General features: G+C 44.1%; 1 protein-coding gene and 1 long non-coding RNA gene across 11 annotated transcripts in view; both read right to left on the bottom strand.

Annotated features, from left to right (window-relative positions):
* LOC118509505 (calcium uniporter protein, mitochondrial) overlaps positions 1-20693 on the bottom strand; it is a 127338-nt gene that overhangs the window by 51495 nt on the left and 55150 nt on the right. The gene's annotated exons all lie outside the window — the stretch shown is intronic.
* On the bottom strand, positions 2649-19340 carry LOC118509508. The gene is made up of 2 exons (XR_004905891.1): positions 19123-19340; positions 2649-2963 (listed from the first exon to the last, which is right to left on the bottom strand). It is a non-coding gene; the product is annotated as an uncharacterized LOC118509508 (long non-coding RNA).

The raw sequence follows: 20693 nt of genomic DNA, 5'->3' as shown, positions 1-20693 counted from the left end.
ATGCAGCGTACGTACGGGGATGGATCATCAACAAAAAAAACCCTGCCTTAACGCTTCCGAACTGGAAAACTATGCATCACAACCGACGATGAAGAAATAAAACGTACTTCCTTTCGTACGGGGCGTACGGTCGTGCGATCGAAATCACGCAAAAGAAATAAAAGTAAGAGCGGCGGGTTCGGTCATAATTATACTAATAACACCTTATTCTTGACGCGGTGGCTTTCACACCGGACCACGCGCTCGTCATCGCCGTTTGTCGAGCAGGGAAATAGGTCGCCGATGTTGTACAACGCCGTACCGCAACTACGATTGCTTTCTACGGGTTGTGTTTTCGTTGACATGCAACGAGCCACCTGAAAACGGAAAGAGCAAAAATACATTTCCATCGCTTTACAAGAAACATACCGCCACTTGGCACGAAAATTTGTCAGCCCCGAAAGACATCGTCACATTTTGAGGTTTCTTTTCCGGCTCCGGGTAAGACACCGGTGTATTGTCCGACGATGACCGGTTGCGAAGGCTATCGGAAAGATCTGGTGGATTTCGCCAGCTTATAGGTAGTCATTAACACGTAAGATTAAATAGTAGTTGAAGGATGTATTTTTTAGGAGAAAAGCAATCTAATAAGTAAATTTAAAATCTACACCAACGTTACGAAAGCTAAAGCATTAATCCCCATATGCAACAATTGTAAGCAATCATGGAGGTGAATGAGCCCCAGACAGTTATTATACTAAATCGAACAAACTTTCATCGGAAAGCACGGTAACAGTCATTCCCAATAATGATTCCAAAACTTTGGAAACTATTCTTCTAATCAGGCACAGCCACAGGTAACCTAACCTAACTAGCGAAATTGACCTTAATGTTGTACGCTGCCAGAGCTCGAACCCATCGAACTGTGAAACCGAAGCAGAACAACTACTGTTCCAGCACGCTTCTTCCGTAAGTGGTACTTAGCGAAACTTCTCGATAACAATTCTTGGCAGAGCGCACGTAAGATTTGCCTTCCACCGAACTTTTCACCATATGTTAACGATATTACTGAGCGAATGCGAGTGCCCTAAACGCAGACACCGATAAGTTCCATCCAACCGTCGCCACATTAAGCCACACTGGTGAGAACACCGTTCGTACCACGTAACCGTATGCATACAGTACGCACATTCTGTCAATTAGTGCACGTTTGCTCACCTGGAGATCGAGTAGTGCCACCACGTACAGTTGCAGCAATATAAATGCAATATTCGGATCGTTGACGCTGTTGTAGTAAATGTGCACGTACACGGCAATCCCTTCACCCCGTGGTACAACAATTTGTGCAATGGTGAGCAGAGCGGCGAATGTGCTTTGCTATGATATGCACTAATTGACAATTATTTAAATGCAATCTTGACTGTATTCGTACAGTCGAGGTGGTAATCGCATCGATGCACACGGGCGCTGTAAGACGTGATGAGGGATGGTGGTTAACAACGTGATGTAAAGTAGAGCAGTGCTGTAGCCTGTTTAATACAGCATTTCACACGGAACAACACGTTCCTCCCGATCCTGACAGCTGCTTGACGCTTACACGTTCCGAGTGTCCAAAAAGCCCCGTCAGTTAAAGCATTAAAGTAAACAGAACCGAACAGGCATTCGAGCCATTGCTTTGACTGATCATCCTCTGCCAGGGTTATTATTTCACTGAGCATCCACTGAGGGCAGCAAGGTTCTGTAAATCTCATTTCAACGTCGAGTCGGATAACGCAAAATGAATAATGACAGACAAATAAAACATCCAGCCTCATTCGAACGCTTGGGCCGTTCTGGGTTGGTCAATGCTGCCAATTACACGCACCAGCGTTAAGGGTGTGAAAATGCTCGCAGTTATTGATAGTTTGATTTTTCCCACCTGCGTACTGTGTGTTTGTGTGTGAGTAATTTTCAGCTGCCCGGAGGGCTTTCAAAAGCTGTACCGGGGAGCTAGAGCTACGCCGGCTACGGTGAGAAAAGGCAGAGAAGCAGATTATCATTACTCATCGCTCGGCCCCGGAGTTCCGAAACGCTATAGCGGATGTAATCTTCACACCATATGATGCCTCCCGGCGATTGGTGTGCGTTTTGGTGATTGAAGTGACCATTATCGGAATGATAAGCGACATTCTGCTTACCATATAGCCATATAGCCGGCTTGGTACTACAATTCACTATCATTTTTCAAAGACGTTTCAACGTTCGGGGAAAGCTTTTCCAAGAACGTTATTCATTCGTCATAGAATAAGCTTGCCTAAGGGGATCGTAGGGGCGGTCCGGTGGCCGAGGCGACATCGGCGCCGGTCTTCACACGGCAGGGCCGGGGCTCAAATCCCATCCAGACCGCCTCCCCGTACGAAAGGCTGACTACTTTTCTACGGGTAAAATTAAGTCACAGAAAGCCAGAAATGGCAGGCCGAGACCTCTCGAGGTTGTAGTGCCACAGAAGAAGAAGAAGGGGATCGTAATTCAAAAGGAATTCAACGGGTCTCTCTCGCACATTTTCCTACCCCATGTGGATGAAGGTATGCAATCCGCAGCAAGCAGCAAGAAATACACCATTCGGTCGAGCCATTCACCACAAGTTTGAAACAGCGCCTAAATGTAGGCAATTCGCAATGCATCTCTTGTACGTTTTATGAGCAGATAGACATCATTCGGCGCGTTTAATGTTTTTTTCCCCTTTTTTCTATCACGAACGAAACATTTTCATAATGATGCAACTCTGCATTTTTCGCTCCTTATAGAATAAGTGAAAATATAATTCGTCAGTCAAACGCAGGTGCAAAGCACGTAGCACGATTTCGTACTCCAAAAACTATTGAGCCTGTGAGTAGATGCTCCCACCTACTGTTTGGAGTGGATTGGTGTTGAAGCCGTTGCCGTTCTAGCTTCATTGAAGCTCGTTACTCCATCGAGTGGATGCTGTTACATATGATTCATACCTGCAAGCAGAAAAGAGAGAGAGAGAAAAAAAGCCGTCAGTGACATTGTTATACTCTGAAGAAACTTTTCTACAACGCAAACAAACTTTGTTCCCTGCCAGGTATGGTAAAATAGTTTTTTATCGCAATAAATTCAACACACTACGGGGAGTTTTCCTACCTCTGTAACGGGGTACGAACAAAAAAGGAGCAGCTTCATTTCCTATCACGGCAGAAAAGTTTAGTGACTGCAAGAAAGTAGAACGGGTTTTCCTTTGCCGGTGGTACGCTAAAAAGACGCCTTCACTTGAACGATTTTCAACTTTTTTCAACCCACGTCTTTGTCGTGCCTGAGCCAATAATTACCTTTTTCGGGTGGGTAATGTAATACACTTGGCGAGATGCGTTATTGGCCCCCGGTTGGGGCAGGTGCATGCGCATTGCTCACCCCAATTACCAGCAGGAAATATGTCAATCGCAAGGGCAGAGCGGTGGTGCCGTGTAAAAACCGTTGATTGACATCGATCAAAACACGGGACTAAAAAATGCTAAAAGTGGCATGAAAAATTCAATTTTTCCCTCACATGATTGATTTTCTCAACGATTTGACAGCGCAGTAGCAATAGAGCGAGTTCTCGACCACCCTCGAACCCCTGAACGCGTGTAAAGGAAAAAGGGGTCGATAAGCAATCACATCACCCATGGATAAGATAAATCTGGCCCTCGGTAAAGAAGGAATTAGCTTCCCGCCGCTTCACACTCACTTCCCGGTGAGCGGTCTCTCGTTCGGATTATCCTCTACCATTTGATTGAGAAACGGCTCGTGACTGAGAGGTTCGCCCCAGCAGTTCAGCATGCTCGTGAGGGTGCTGGCTGTAGTAGCTCATCATCAGGAAATTCTGCGTTCGGCATCCCGCTCGGGACGTGTGTACCGGGTGTCCGATAAGCTGTAGGCGCTGTCGCTGGCAGCTTAATTGAGGCACTTCCGGGCCCACAGATTCTGACGGAAGAGCGTGCCACATACTTACCCTGGGAGCGCTTCAATCGCAGATAAAACACGTCCCATCATGACGTTGTGAAGCGTCATACGTGGTCCCGGCCTCCCGTCGGCAGTAACACACCATCGTTCTCGAGCCTCATCGAGAATTGAGTTTCGAAAAGTTTTACCCATGTCCATGGGGTTGGGTGGTGATGGTGATGTTGGAACAGACGCGTGGAAAGCTTTTCAGCTGGTGGGGCACGTCCACAGGGAACTTATCTTCCGCATATGGAGGGACCCACCAGAGCGCACACCTTGGGACTGTGGAAAGCTTCCGCGCAAGGAAAGTAAAAAAGTTATAATACAAAAAAAAAATCGCGAGAGCTGGCTTACACGTTCTTGCAGGGAGAACGATGGGCTAAAACAAAGAAAAGCAACTCGCGTGCTATTGTTTAAGCAAGTTTTAGAAGTACGCAAAAAGTTAGGTCACGACCGGTAGATGCGATACTCACCGCATGTGGGTTTGGAGAATTAGATTACGAGCGTGCGATAAGATTACGGTGAATGTGGGGGTGTGTATAGCAATTATTTTCCTTTTTTTCCAACCTTGAGCGAACGTCTCACAGGGAAAGTGTAATGATATTGCTCTAGAAATTTGTTAATTTGCATGATAAAAACTGAGCGCTAGAGAGAGAACCTTAGCAAGATTCAGCAGATAATTAAAAGCTTTGTTTTTAAAAGGAAAGAAAGAGTATTTAATTTTAAAAATAATTCTGCATCCTTTAAGCTAGAAACAAAAACGAAAAAAATGGAGAGCTCCAACGTAGAACAAGAAGGTACAAAATTAGCTCTTTCGTCACTCGGCGACTTTTTAATTAATTCTGCAAAGAATTTTACCATAAGCAATGGCGCATATTTCCTGTTCCGCCTTTTCCATTTTGCTTTCAAACAATTCGGGTACATTTGCAAAAAAAAAGACAGATGAAAGAAAACGGACTGCTCACAAAACCCGTTGCCAAGAATTTTCATTAAGCTGTGTTTGTAGGGAAAGGATTATGGAGATACACGGTGAGTTGAATGGTGTGGCCGTGCTGTGGAGGACAGGAAGCGAAACGCGAGAAAATAAAATTCGTTTCTTTGCAAGTGTTGGACCGTAAGCTACAACACGTTATCCTTACTGGTCCAACACACGTCTATCAATTTTCTAAATCCTAAATTGGTCATTGCGCATAGAGTTCGTCCTAATATGTGGAAAGCCCATAGAAACCAGCCACTGTTAATAACCGGCCAGAGCCAGAGATTTTATCATACACACTGCTGCATTGACCCAGCCATTGCACAGCCGAAAAATAATGGAAAATTAATTGCACATGAGCAACTTCGCTTCTTAAATAAAAAAGACGTTCAGAAAAGGACTTTGGTCACCCGTAGACAGCAATGCTACAGCTGGCAGCAGCTTGAAACAGTTGGCCAAAACGGCTTCTCCTACCGTTCTTTTTCTTGCGCTTATATTTTCCTCTCTAATTCGCATTTTTTCCACCATTTCCATCCTCATGCTCGTGGTGCATGAAAGTTTGGAGAAAGATAGGCGAACACGGCGAAGAAAAAAGTAGAACGATCACATAAATTGTTCTCGGACTCGGTGGGCTCGGGTGTCGGTGAAGCACCGACTACTCCCTGCAGATGCACCGAACGATAGACGTGATATCATAAATTCTCTTTTCCCTTTTCCATTACACACTCACAGACACGCAGATGGAAAGAAGAAAAAAGAACTGCTTAAATATACCAGTCTGACCCTGCAAATTTTGACCAGCAATAGCTCTCTCTCTCTCTCCCTTTCTTGTGATCCCCGTCTCTCGCGACCTAAGAAATGCTCGAGGTTGGTGGGACAAGACACCAAGCGTGAAAGTGCGCCAAGCAAGCCGTGGTTGCCCGTTGTTAAAATATGAGAGATAGTGTGTGCCAGGGTCAGTACGGCAGTAGATCTATCCCGTTGGCCTCGCTTCGAGCAAAAGTCGGTCAGGTCAAAAGCCACATCGAACGCCTGGCCTGAAGCATTTAAGGTGATATTATCGAGTGGGGGGGGGGGGGGGGAGAAAAAACTCCGGAAGCCTGCCGAAGCTAGCGTGGATGAATGAAAGTTATGGTTGCGGACATCCCCATATACACGGGCCGCGTGTGTGTGTGTGAAGAGTCGGCCGAACATCATCCCAGATTTATGATTCAATTAAACTAATAGTTTTAGCACAATAGACAACATTCCCATACGCGCGCACACACACACATGACACGATCGCTTATGACCCTCCTAGGGATGAATGGGTGGGATGGCCACCACGAATGAAGCGAGAGGGATGTCCCTTCACCCACACACTACTGAGCGCTGATAGCCGTTTATTGCATTTTTATTTTCCTTATCGGATGGATTTATTGCTGCCACAGGAAACAAAAGCTACGAGAAAGTAACCTTCTGGTCTGTTGGCAGTTAGAGGAAACGTTTGTAGTTAAAGTTTGCTATGTTGTAGACTCAAAAATATTTTTAAAAGAAATTTAAAAATTAAGTGCATTCGATATTGCATACATTTAGGCGCAGTGGTGAAAAATCATTTTTCGTTGATCATTGAGCAAATATAATGTTGAGTTACATTGAATGCACCCTGATGTGACTCAATTGCACTTATATGTCCCCCGTAGTTGGAAAAGCTTTCGAGGAAAAACAATGGGTAAAAAACCGGAAATTAAAAATGACAGCCAGCAAACATGGCTTACAAGCACCATGCCTTTGTTTGGAGCTGCTGCGCCACAAACGACTACCGGTGTCGTCACACGTTTCATTTTGCTGATCATCTTTCGGCATGCTTTTGGGGCCGGAAATCGCCACGACATATCGCCACCGTTTCATCGGCGATGCACCATCATCGAGAGTCGAAACAACCGCAAACAATTCTGTTGCGCCTGGTATGAGGGTCACGAACTTAACACACAACATGTTACACTAGAGCTTCTTCGCCAGATGAGTTTGCTAGCACCGATAAGACTCATACGGACAGCAGAAGGGAGGGGGTTGAGCATAACGGAAACATCTTGACAACATTTGTTCATCGCCTGGTCCATTGTTCTAGATAGTGGTTCACCGTTTCATCGTTGCCTCTACTGGAGGGTGGGAAAAACAATGTATGTCAGGGGTGCTTCATACGTGATCGAAAGTTATTTGTATGATTTTTTTTAATCAAAAGCCTGAGGATCTTCAGAAATATTGATTGACGTATGCAAATAAATTGACTTCAAATGTTAAACCGATTTAAGATTCTGTTCATCAAGGCATCTCGTCTATAGCTCGGATAGAGTAACTCCGATAAACTCATGCCCTTCTCCAAAGTAGTAGAACCATACTGGCATACTGTTACCCTGTTATTCTATAATTAATCGGTTTATTATGGCACCGGGCACCACAATGGCTCGGTCAAATAACCAGAAAAGCGCAGCATAAAGCAATAAAGAAGCTTGGATGCATTTCAGCAACAGATGACGTTGATGGTGATGATGGTGATCGCGTGCCTCGCTCCGTAGCGACAAGCACCGTTTGATCACCTCAGGCTTACTTTTCAATTTTTAGCTACCGAACGAACCGGGCCGGTAAACCCGCGCAGTCAACAAAAGCGTTCTTACACGAAGGATTATACGAAGTGTACAGGGAGACCGAAATTAGTTCCCTTAGCTATTGAGTCCACAACAGGGTGGATTTTTACGATAAACAAAACTTCTTTTCTAGCATACGCTTGACGAGAAAACGGTTGAAACTGGGAAAAGGGAAAAGCTGAAGTTTCACAATCACTTCATGTTTTGTGGAAAATCTTTCACTCCCATCCCAGGCTGATCGTACGGGTGTACCAGATTTAGATCGGCTTGGTAGGTTGTGCAAGGCGTTCGAAAGACACGACAAGCGAGTAGGAACGTGAACCGGCAGCAGAGAACAGAACTTGAACCGGGTCCGACCGGAACTCTTTGCCACACGAGCGAGTGAGCTGTGTGGATGAGTATGCTTTGAATTATCCTCAGCCAAAAACCAATATTTACCAAATGCACGCCTGCTCCGGTCGCTCGTACGAGCAAGTGCCTTCGAGCGGCGAGGCATGCTTGCTACCATGGACACGAACACAAAACCAGGCCTGCATTTCCTGCTGCTGATATCACCGGCTGCAAGTGCATCGAGGCAAAGATGCGTATCCCTTCGGTTTCCTTCCGACACGACACGCGACAGGCTGCATGCGAGCTTGGGAACTTTTGTGTCGAGCAAATAAGCTCTACCGTGTGTATGTGTGTGCGTGTTCTTTGCTCCGGTACAAGTGTACTACTAATAGCGTACGACCACTTTTGTGCCACATCTGAGTGGTCCCCGTCAGTGAAGTCGAACACGGTTCCATACATTTCCAGGCCCGGAAAACGCATCTGTACTCTGTAGGTTTTGGTGAAAGGAGACCGATATGGGTACCGGATGCAAGGTACGCATTCGGTTCGGGCAATTGATTCCGATCGGTTCGTTTCGCTTGAACGATACTTCCGGTTCGTTTCGGTGCGTGTTGACGTTTTCGGGGATGAAACAGGATCGCACCGCTAAAGCTCGCTCGAATAGCAGATGAATCGATAATGTTTTAATCTGCGGTTGGTCAACATTTGTTAGGATTCGTCAGATCTTCCGACTTGCTCAACTGTATAGGGCTCAAACGAAGCCGGTGTTATCTACAGAAAAAGGAGACAAAAAAATGTTTTAATCTCTTTTTAATCAACTCCAAACTAATCACAGAATTCGCAACTCACCAAACTGTCCAAAACTCATAAAGCAGGATTTCTTTTCGAAATAATCAAATCAAAGCAATATCATTACCAGACATGTTCCTGCGCCTGGCCAGGAATAGCCACCGCCGTGTTTGACCATACACCGGATGGTATTCGCTGCTGTCGCTGCTTAAATTATAATTAATTAATCTTTATCCATTCCCGTTCCGTTCGCAGGTAATTTGATGTTAAGACAAAGCACACCGACCGGTACCGAGGCGTAGCATAATAGCCGTGAGAGTCACACTAGCACGCTACCCATCCCCGTGGATCCGACGGTCAGTAAGTTGTCGTTAAAATTAAGCTAATGGAGTAAACGCGACGGCGACCGTTTTTCTTGGCCGAAAAGACACCCGGCCGTGGACACATACACCGTGGTCTCATCGCATCTCGCCGTTGCAAAAAGGGGGTAGTCCCAGCTGCTGCTGCTGCTACTGCTCCTGCTCGGTAAGCGAGCGAGTGAGTTTGGGCAGAGGGCCATTCGCCAGCGTGGCGTCAGCATAATACCTATGTATACTACTACTACTGCTACTGCTTACTACGGTGTGCCATAGCCGAATGACGCAGTTCATAAAATTTAAATGGACTCAGAACTGTATCCTCGAGTCTTCCTCCACGACGCCCCGGTGGTTACTTCCTTGACGGTGGAGCTATTTCCTGACGCTACTGTGTTACGCTTGTAACGCGAGAACCAGAAGTTCTCTCGGCTTCTGCAAGCGGTTTAGCTTTCCCAGCAGCAGTCCAGCGTTAAGATTAGGCATTTGCTGCAAGACCAGCACGGCCAAAAATACAGCTGTGCGTCGCAACCCAGGACTAGCATTTACATTTTATTTCCATTTCGATGGCTTTCTGTCTGCTACCACTGTTGCTGCTGTTGTGTCCTATGTTTGTCACCACACGCTAATGGACAAGACTCGCTTGCCGGGCTAGAGATATTCATTACCGATGGGATGGTACGTAAATTTATTGCAATATTATGCATAATTTTCCTGCTTCAGTTAGGAACCTCACCAACCAACCCACCAGTGGGTTGGAATGTGTTAAATATGGGTGATTTTTCTTTCGCACTTATCTACCTCCCGCGGGGCAGGATTCGCTATAAATTTAAGCTTCCGGTTCCGTGCTTTATTTTTTCTTTGCGGACTGGAAGGAAACAATCCTCCCACGGTAGTGACATCGAGCAGTAGTGACATATTGAATTAAAAAATGGAAAACAACCGAAACACGTCAAAACAAGACCTTCCAAGGCCGGGCAGCGCACAGGTTGAAGAATGCAAAGCGAAGCCAAAAACAAAACCCGCTCTGTGTGCACTCGCCGTGGTGGAAATGGTAAATGTGTCAGCATAAATTTGATCACATTTTCTCCGCAAAAGTGTGATCGTGGTGGGACACTATGAACCAGGCTTGTCAAGCTGGATCATGGGGGAGAAAAAATACTGGAGGACGGTAAAGGTAGAGCAACAACATCAGTTTGGCCAAAAATTTTACATGCCACTGGAAACGGAAGGTTGACACGAGCAGGTTGACGTTGCATTGCGGACCGAAGCCATATAGCGCCACTTTTGCGGAAAGCGAAAGTGAAAAGCACCTTACTGACGAGCCGTTGGCACTTCTGGAAACTTCAATTAAATTGAGCCATCCTTCATGCACGACATGGGTTTTACCCCCTATTTTGACAACCGCCCATTATTCATCACACTTCGCACCAGCCAACTGTGTGCGTTGTGTCGAGTCGTTCGGTATTTTTGGACGCGAAAAAGAAAACTGGAAGCAATAGGGAGAAGTGCTAATAATTGGATAGATTATCGGCTTTCAGCGGCAGGCCGGTGGGTTTTGTGTTTGTGGATAGCGAAGATTTGATTTTAATTTGTGTATAGTTTTGAACCGGGGTCTTAATTAAGCGGTAATGCGAAAGGAAAAACTGCAATCGATCAAATGCAACAGCATGCGATAGACAGCAAATGTGTGCCTCCGGCAGGGTGCTACATGGCTTTGGCATGGTACTTTATTAGTGGAAGAAGGTTGTTTTAGCTATGATCGATTGCTTGCGTGGAAAACAATACAATAATAGATCTAACGAGATGGAGGTAACACGAAGCCTTTTAAATGTTGCTTGTGATAGGATGTTTATCTTTGTCTACGGGCCTTTACGGTCCGAGTTTTCCGATGTTACGTGCAGAACATTCCTTTATTGTCCTTTCTCACATACAGAGGCAACTGTCCATCTTCAAATCTTGCTCTCTAACGCAATCAAGAAGTTTACACCAATTTGGATAGAGTGAATGTCTCGGAGGTGTATGTAAAGATATAGGTCTTCTCTCACGACAGGTTTTTTGAGTGAAAAAGTGTCTTTGATATTTGAAGTATGTAAAGTTTTAGACGGCAGAGAACTCGCAAATGCTAATGCCACTTAGAAACTTTGTAACAATTCTAACGATGATATTAACAGAAATCAACTGAATGCGTTTGAAGATCTTTTTTCTTTCCATTGCAATATACAAAGCTTTATACGAACTCCCTCAGCTGTATCGCTTAGGAATGAAACTGGAGAATCGAGTATCGCGTGATACTTCATACATACTACTTACAACAAGCATTTCGATTTTAGAGAAGTCTTGAAAAAAATGATAATTTCCGGCCACAAGTCAGCCTGTAAGATTTTAAAATACACCTGATGGGGCTGATGAAGAAATCTGAGGACCTGATGGTATTTATGTACAAGTCTGGCATTTTATGTACAAGAAAATCCGTCCATTTGTCCATATGATAGGATTATCACCTAGTAACTTATATTCAAGGGGCGATAGCGGAGCCGGTCTTCACACAGCTGGGCCGGGGCTCAAATCCCATCCAGACCCGTCTCCCCGGTATGCAGAGCTGATTTCTTTGCTACGGGTAAAGTCACCGAAAGCCAGAAATGGCAGGCCGAAACCATTAGAGTTTTGTAGTGCCAAGGAAGAAGAAGAGAACTCCAAGTGTCAGAGAATCAGTCCATATGTTGGAGACTGGACAATATCGGCATAGTGTTACATAATGTCTGGTCTTTGTCGTCCATCGTCCCTGCGCAATACCAATCAGATCAGAATAAACGATAATCAGTGCTTAGGCAAATGTTCTCTCTATCAGAGAGTTGGAAGAGTCGTTGTCTCCTGATTTCGGAATCTTCGGCAGCAGCCAATAGATTTTTTCATGCACCTTTATTGGAAGTCCTTAATCAATCAATATGTATTCAATATGAAGATGGAACAGGGATCGTCAAGAACATTAAAGAGTTGAAAACATGCACACATTTATTTTTACAACAGCAATGGCTGAGCTAGGGACGGTCCGATGGCCAAGGCGACCCATCCAGAAATCCCATCCAGATCGACTCTCCCTGCGCAGGACTGACTTTCCAGCTACGGGTAAAATCAAGTATCAGGAAGTCAGAAATGGCAGGCCGAGACCTCTCGACGTTGCAGCGCCAGAGAAGAAGAATGGCTGAGGAGGGAGCAGTTTCACTATTTTTATAGAATATTTCTCCAACAACTTGAGCAATCTAAGCCTGTTTTAAAAATGCATACATTATTCCGACTCCAAAAGTGCAAGCGGGTTTAAATCTCAAATGAACCACGTGTCTTTCGTCCATTGCACTACACTATCCTGCTCTGCGTATTTATTGCTTCAGATAGCAGAAATCAATTAGGCAAGGCACTCCCAGGCTTCTATCAAATGCATAGCCAAACAAGACAGCCAAAACATAGTGCACCAAACATGCTACCAATTATTATTTCCGATATTGCATTCATCGGAAAAGGCATTGCATTGATCACCGTGCACAAGATAAGCTTTCGAACGCTTTCTAATTGATGAAATATGTATAAGTTTGCACCCGGTGCCAAGTGGTAGCTGGAAAGTGGCGCGTACTGGTTACCCACACTAACGATCATCACTCGACGCTACACTTTAGTTACACTTCATAAATCAGCTATAGTATATCTCCGCCAAGGCACATCACTCATCGCGCATACGTTCACTGTTCTTTAAAATGACGTGAAAATAAAACAACAAACAAAAAATCACCTCACCAGGTTCGGAGCTTCTGATGGGGCGCTTCCGTTAACACATGTGTGGGGTGGTGGTAGTGTAGTACCTGATCGGTTCGCGGTACCACACTAACGATGCAGATGAACTGCATCCATCCATCAACCCACTAAAGCCTCTCCTCCTTCGCACACATCATCGGCGGTTGGTGAAAAAACGAAACAAATCGCAAGCACGTTAGTTACCGCGTTTCGCGAGTGGTATTAACGATGGTTTTTGCTGGACTTTTTTTTGTGTGTGTTTGCGGCCGATTTTATGCACGTGCATGAAAATTTTGCGTGTCCATAGGAAGAGTTCTTTCCCTCTGTTGCTTTTCCTTTTCTTTTTCCGTTTAACGGCAACGGCCGGGGGGGCTTTCACTTTCATCACTGTCCAACCGTGGTGGTGTGCGTTACTGGCTGACTGAGAGGAAGGTGAAGCTATTTTTTTTGTTGCTTTGCTCGTTACAGCTGTTTGTTTCCCTTGTCATATTTCTAGACCATTATTCCATGATAGTTTCCTCTGTTTGTCTGTCTTTAGCACTACACAACCTCAGTTTTCAACCAAGCATATCTGGCATTCTTTGCTTGATTTTAACCGTAATTGGGTAATCTAACTGCATTTCCACGAAAACGGAAAAATACGAACGTTATTCGATAACCGAGTCTTGCCGTATGAAGATCGTTGCCATTTGCGTCCGTTATAAGCGAACCGACCTATGACAACATAGGAGCGGCCCGGTGGAAGAGGCGACAACGGTGCCTGTCTTCATACGGCAGGACCCGGGGTTCAAATCCCATCTGGTCCGTTCCCCCGTAGTGAGGACTGACTATCCAACTACGTGGTATCTATCATTCAGTATTATAAGCCAGAAATGGTAGGCATGACCTAAGAGGTTGTTAGGCCAAGAAAGAAGAGCCTGTATTTAGTAAACGCTAAATTTCTTCACAGTAAGATTTAACTTTATTTAGAATAATGAGAAGAACAAGAAGACAAGAATACGTCACTGCTGTCATAATTATGCTGCAGTACAAGAAGAAAATTTTAAATTCACGACGCACTTAAAGCAATATCGCAAAAAGGACCATTTTTCACATAATTTATTTAGCTCATGCACGTGGTATAGGTGCTGTACCTGGGATTTTCTTATATTTTTTAAAAGGTATTTTAATATTTTTGTTCTTTAAAAAAACGAGATCATAAGAAGCACACGAAGAAAAAAACGATACATCAAATATATTATTATATTAAATCGGTATTTTGTATAAAAATTCTTATATAAATTATATACCCTAAAAATAATTGTTTAAAATTATTTTTACCTTGTTCTGAAGCTTCTCTTACTACCTGTAATGTTAGCCTTTTTATTTTAATGATGCCCTTTCAAAATAATGATTTGCATTAAAATGAATTAATTTCATGATTTGCATTAAAATGAATTAATGGCTTTGAAGCTATGAAACATGAAACAGTTCCCAACCCAGAATAAGGTAATAGTGTGCATAAAAATATGTAAAAAAATGAGAAATGATACATTTTTGATCCTTTAAATTTGTTGAATATCATTTTTATCTCTGTCTACTATTTTTAAAGCTATTCACGAAAAACGAGTGGCCTTATTTTTTTGTTACACACTGTAGAACTATAAAAATTGTCATTATTATTTTCCATAAATATCGTAATAATAGTTTATAAAAAACTTCCAATTTTTTTAACAAAAATAATCGCACATATAAAAAATCCAAAACTAAAAATAGGCCACATACACAAAACCCTTGAAACCGACTTTATAAAAACTACACTGGCGAAGAACAAAAGCCAACAGTGTCGGTCATGGTCACGCGTTGCATAATGTACATTCCTAGCGAATTGCACCAATTATCCGCAATGTACGTATTATTTAAAAGAAAACCAGTAAGAAAAAAAAATACAGGAACTCCTCAACAGACACTCAAACTTTCACCCCGAAAAGGAAAGCTTACATCAGCAGCGGCAGCAGCAGCAGAAGGATAAATTATTTTCACACATTCACAATGAGCGAGGGGGTTCACAGTGGTTGATTCAGAACAATGTAGGGTAATTACGATGATGATGATGATGGGCGGAAGCAGGAAAGGCAAGAAAGAATATGCGTTTGACAAAACATTAAATAAAAAAAGAACGGAAGAAAACGAACGAATGGTAGCGATGCTGTCAACGCTGCAAATAATCCTGCCATTTTCCACTTAACAGCGACACAACATTTCCCGTTGGCCGAGGTTTGCCGTAGTAAAACGAAAGCGAAAGGTAGCACCGCGGTAAGCGGAAAAGCACAATAATGAAGCACATAATTTTCTAACGCTACACTGTTGCGAAAGCGAAGAGCGTTAATTAAGGACGCGTCAAAAATGGGAAGCGAACAACAGAACGGGGAAGGAAAAAGACAGAACGAGAGGCTTTTCTTTTAAGCCAACAGGCTAGAGAAACAGATTGTAGCAAAAAGGATTTCTTTAATCTTTGATACCATATTTCTGGGGAAAAAAAAGAACTCCCCCAAGCCACAAGTTGACCTAGCTGAGCTCTTGGGACTTAATTGTAGTCGGCGAAATTCCCTGCAATAAAGAGCTATTCCATGTAATTTTATTCGCTTAACGAAACTCAGTAATAGGATTGGAAAATAAAAACTTAAAAATCTCAAACTATTTTTGGAAGCAATTACAACGCTCATGCCGTGAAAAAATCAAAACAGCTTTCCCCGTAGCGAAAATAGCGAACCCCGAAAATTACAGCCATCATTCTTAGGCATCAGCTTGCTAACGGGCAGGATACACCGCTCTAGGAGCGAACGACCACAGGCGAGCAATTCTCTAATTGATACAAACCACTTGAAGCTTTTCCAGCCTTTTTCCCGGTGGCTTGTTTGTTTCCCTCAAGTGAGCGAAAAACTTTGCACCAGAGCAAACTGAAGAAAGAAATGGACGAGTTTGGAAAAGTTTTACGGCACGGCAGACTTGCCACACTCTCTCCCGTTCGCGAGCGTGCGTTAGGTGAAGGTGATATAAATTTGTTCCGAATAGGGTCATTTAGAACAAGTTACCCTGCTTTTTTGTTGTAGTTGTTGCTTTTCCATCACACATTCCGGACATTCCGGACGAAGAAATAAATATTACGGGGATGTAGCGAAAGGTACCACGTGGTTGGTTGCGTGTCAAGCGCACTACTTTCGGTGGAAGGTTTCTGTGCACAGTAACAGTAACGAGATACATCACGATAGTCGGCCACAAATCGATTGAGTGATTTCGGTGGCCTAAAGGAAGGAAGAAGCAAGCAAGCAAGCAAAAAAAAAGCTCGATCTATTCACGTGTGAAATTCCGATTCATGCTAATGGTGCGCTCATTTATCACTCACATTTTCGTGTAGACATTTGGGATAGCGCTCTCGCGCAAAAGCCAGGTGATGATGGATAGAAAAGCATTTGGAATTATTATAATCATCATTCTGGTTAACTTCCTTCCGGTGAAGTTAACCGCCCTTGAACTCCATCATCCATCCACATCATTTGCTGAGAGTCTTCGTGCTTGATTAACATAAAGCGTCTTACATGGTACAGTGTCATTTCACTTTCTTGACGACATTAACTCAATTCCTTTATGAAGTGGAGCAAAAAACAGCTTGAGATCGATTTTTAAAACACAAAACCCTGCCCACTTGTCGTTGCCCAAAGTGTGGCCAATTTCACGATTAGATGACATCACACACGCACGCACCCATCGGTGGTCGGTTGGATCGTATCGACGAGTATCGAAATTGATAATTGCCATGATGTAAAACCGAGCCCCCCGAGTAAAAGAGAGACGTTGGAAAATAAGATTATGCTGGAGCGCCACGGGTCTTGGCTACGAGAGGCAAATTAAATGCGGCGATACCAAGGGGCTGTGTTATTGCAAAATGAATCGTAAAAAAGCGGGAGAGAGAATGGAAGAGACGGGCGAGAGACAAAGATTTCAGCATTTAGGCGTGTGTGGAAATTTAATGTTCACATACCGATCGTGTAACACAAAATTGATCGAAGGAATGTCGAGTCGAAGATGAATCTCGATTGGTTCACTTTCTCTCTGCCCAATTAAGACGGGGTTTTTTAATATTTCTTATACATTATTGAAGCACTTTTTTTGTTTAGAAATTATTTAAAATTAGTAACATATTTTTTATAAGATGGGCTTAAAATTTGAATACAAATAAAAATCGAACAAGCTCATAAATCACCGGCAAGGTAAGCTTCGTGGTTCATGAGCGCCATTCATCCGGAAGGGCTTTGATTTTTTGGTGCTTTTTTGTTGTTATTGCAGCTTTGTCCCTGACGAAAATTAGCGCCTAATGAACACCTCTCAATGGCGGACGAAAAAAAAATGCCTGAAACAAGCTCCTTTTTCCTTTGCCGTCTAAACCTTTTCCTTTTGCATTTCCATGCAAATAAATCCCCCACAAATAACCCAAGAAACGACGTTCGATGTTCTTTACGACGGGCCCCTCGTAAAGTGGGTAAACTGCTGATTTAAGGCAAACAACATTTGCTACGCGCGCGCTATGAAATCGATCGCCGATGGCATTGAATTGAAGTGTACGAATCTAACGATAAATCTTGAATCTTGAAGGGTCACAGCAGTGAGACGTCTCACGAGTGGTGTGAACGCTCATTTGCCTTCTTTGCCATTTGCATTTGCAATTGTAGAGAATAACATTTTTATGACACACCATCGGGCTCGGTGAGAGCACTTCGTTTCATCTCGTGAAAAATTTTGGGCCGGAAAAACACATTATGAACGCAATTCGATTAAAGTGTAACGCAGTAATCGAAGGGTCGCACAACCGCGCCGGGAAGCAATAAAAATGCATATTAATGCTGGAAAAGCGTTTGAACAGCGGCTCGTTAAATAATAAAAGGGCATTAAATGATCGAGAGAGAGAAAACCAAATGCTGCGCAAAACGAGCTAATGAATTCAATTTGGTAATTGAATTTAAAAAATGATTTTTTCCCCCTTTTTTGGGTCTATTTTTCTTTTCACTTTCATTTTGTTTTATTTGAAATAGGATTTAAAACAAAATTCCCCTATTAACGTTCAAGTTTCAAACCTCAACCTACCAAAACTAAACCTAAACCTCATTAAAACATGGTGCATTTCCTTTTTTTTTCCGGAAAATTACGCCCATAAACCTTGATGAAATATTGAACCATCTGTCTAGCCCGCAACACCGAAACACTCGCTCGGACTCAACTGCAAGACCTGCATTCCATCAAAGGCCACCCATATTTTATGCAGCTCCGTTTTGCTGGTGTGCGCTGGAGCAAACGGCGACTTGCAAACCTGCTCACCAGCAGTAAGGGCTTTTTTACACTTCACCACCAACCACCGCCGGTGATTTTGAAACCGATTGGGAGAAAATAGGAGCAACACTCCTCCAGTGGCATATGAAAAATGCATACCATCTTCCGAAAAACGAGCCATCCGATGATGATGATGATCCTCGCCCACTGGTGCAACCAACTCGGTGCTTCGACAGACAAAAATTGCGCTACCTAAACATCACCGAACCGACACCCATAACTCTCCCGTGTGCCAACGCTAGCTTTTGTTTATAAATTATTCAACATCTAATTAAAACCAGCGAGCCCTTAATTACTGCTGGTGCCGCATCGTGTGGGGAACCCTACGAAACACCCAGGTACCTCGGGTTTCTTTTAGCCAATCGCTCACCAGCACGTGCTTCCGCGCGAGGTTCATTTCTCCTCCGTTTCCTGGTGCTGGTGCACGCCGCCCTTTCGATGCATTAAATATGGTCACACAACCGAGCAGCACTGGAAGCAGCTGACTCATTTGGCTCGTTCAAATTGGGAGCTTTTAACTGACGCCACGCAATGGGAGTCCATGCCGGAGTCCACTCCGGTACGCTGCAGGTGAATAAACACATACAATCAGGCTGACACTTTACTCCGGAAGTGATCCAAGAGTCTTTATGCTGTACAGGCCGGAAGAATAGGAGCCGTGCGTGATTCGCCTCTTTGTGCCGGGCGCGCTCGCTGTCCAAAAGCAACCAGTGTCAAGTTCACGGTCTGATGATTCTTTTCCAATAAGTTCGCTCTTTGTTTGAGGGGGGGGGGGGACTATTCCCAGCCCGGTAATAGAATGCTTTAGATCAATTACATCTCTAAAGGTTGTTGTTCGTGTGATTGTGTGTGTGTCGTGGACAGAGATTGCCCGGCTGATCTTTGATCGCTGCAAAATTAATGTTTTTTAAAGCACAGAACCTCACGAAGGTACCTCATCACCAGCGCCATGACGACGCATGTTGTGTTGTGTCTTCTATTTGCTGCTGTGACTTTGCCGGTGTCTTATCGTTGAGCTAAAGTCAACCTGGGATGGGAACCTCATTACACGAGCCGGACGCTATGACCTAGACGCGTTTTATCGCCGTGTACTTCACCACCATCGGACACGAGAGACCTTGGCGAGATGTGTTTGTTGTTAGAGGGAGCATACCGTACCTGTGGAAGAGAATGGAGAGGTGATATCTCATTAGTCGTAGTCGCACACAAAACCTCAACGATACATGAGAAGTAGCCAATAATTACTTCTACGCGAGCATATCCGGTGGAAGTGGATAAGATTCGATTGCGATAGGGGAGTCCCTGGTGACTTGATTTCACCATCACGCGTGTGTGCCTGATGGCAAGATGGACAAACCTCCCGCTGCTCTGGACCAAAAACTGAACGACCTCAGATGCGGAATGAAAGCTCGACTTCCTAATAATAAAGCGCCGAAATCATATTGCCAAACTGAAGCTCGTTACCCCGGTAGTACTCAACTTTATCAAACTAGACCACTAACGATCATAATCATTATTTCCCGAAGTTGCTCTCTACCGTTCGTTCTCGACAATATCGCAATAAAAAGAAGCAAAAATCACAGCTCTGGGGGCACCATCATGTTTGCATTCCTGTCACCACAAATATTTTGACCCATAACTTGCGGTTCGGTTGGGGAAGCAGGAACTCCGGAGAACCCCGAGAACAGTACGTTAAAACTATGCCATCAAAAATTCGTTCACATTTATTCTGAGGAAGCAAGAGCCAGAGAGAGAGAGAGCCCCGGCGAGGCATAGAAAGAATACGGCGTACCGGGGGTTAAAACATTTGCAAAATGACACACACACACACACAACAGTGGGTGGAAATGGAGACATTTCGCCGACCGACCAAAAGCATTGTTGTGGAGCGATAGCAACTACAGGCAAAAAAAGCCGGAAAAATTGGGGGTGAGAAAATGTTCCGCTTTTTTTTTAAATGGGAATGCGAGAGAGAGAAAGGGACCGCGTTTTGTCCAGTGTTTGTTGGAGCAATGGGGGTACGTTTTTCACTGCATTTCTGGTTGCGCGCATCACGATGGTCCCGTTTAAATGCCGCTTTACCCAATTTATCTTTACCGCGCTTAGTGTTTGTGAGTTTGGTGTTGTATATTTTTTAATCTTTTTTCTGTTTAGTCCTGCTCGGTGTAGAACAAACCGTACCCCTTTCTCCAGCGCCTGTGGAAGGGTTTTGTTGCGTTTTTCCATCGGAAAATAATACCCGATCTATTGCACCCGATGCACAAAGCCACACAGCCGGCAAAAGTAGGTGCTGGCAGTAGAACAAAATAATAATATGGAGCAGTGTAGTGGACCGTTTCGTACGGAGCAGAGCGAGCTTGCCGAGTGTTTGGTTCTCCCTTAGCGCATCTACGTACGTACCAGCTCCCCCCGACCGACCGACAGCCAAGGGGTTGGCTGGTAAACAAGCAATTGAATTAAATTAAAGTTGTATTCAATTTTTCGCCACTGCCGATCCGACGAATG

The sequence above is a fragment of the Anopheles stephensi genome, chromosome 3 (genome assembly GCF_013141755.1).
Source record: "Anopheles stephensi strain Indian chromosome 3, UCI_ANSTEP_V1.0, whole genome shotgun sequence".
Taxonomy (NCBI): Eukaryota; Metazoa; Arthropoda; class Insecta; order Diptera; family Culicidae; genus Anopheles; species Anopheles stephensi.
This window is presented reverse-complemented; position numbering and strand designations above follow the sequence as displayed.